Source organism: Babylonia areolata, unplaced genomic scaffold (assembly GCF_041734735.1).
Source record: "Babylonia areolata isolate BAREFJ2019XMU unplaced genomic scaffold, ASM4173473v1 tig00006954, whole genome shotgun sequence".
NCBI classification, from domain to species: domain Eukaryota; kingdom Metazoa; phylum Mollusca; class Gastropoda; order Neogastropoda; family Buccinidae; genus Babylonia; species Babylonia areolata.
Genome location: NW_027468492.1, coordinates 16,891 through 17,500, shown reverse-complemented (window position 1 = coordinate 17,500; position 610 = coordinate 16,891).

Here is a 610-nt window from a genome sequence, read left to right as displayed (position 1 = left end):
CGGCAAACGGTCGACCCGTCCGCCTGGCTTTACTGCCCCCGCGCTTCTGTCTTTTGCACTGGCAAGCTAGCGACCGCTCGGCGTGCGAGGCCCGAGTCGGGGGGACGGGAGTCTCGGGAGCCCACCAGCTCCCGCAGGCTACCCGCCCGGCTGCCGAGCTTCCCGCCTGCGCGTCCAGTGTGAACGCGCACGGCCGCCTCGCCGGGCTTCCTTTGCCGGGGCTCGGCTTGTCGGCCGGCGTCCTCACGGTCCGTAGAAGGTTCGGTGCGTTCGCTGACGACGGGTCGAGAGAAGCGTTTTCCTCTCCTCCCTCACTGACGGTCGTTGGTGCTCCCCAGCCCCTTCGGCGTCCCAAAGCGTAACGCCTGCTTCATCTCGTCAAGGGCGGCGCCCGTCTCTAACCGGGCGTCGTCCGGCACGTGGAAACGGGCGGGAGACGGTGTCGAGGAGGAAGAAAGGGTGGGGTCCGGTCCGGTCCGGTCTGGTCTCCTCCTCCTCCTTCTTCTTCTTGGCGCGCCTCCCGCCGAGACCGATGGATTCGTTGCACTCTCAGGCCCTGAATCTGTTGTCCGGTGGTTTCAGTTGATAGTGCTGCCGCGGACCGCCCACG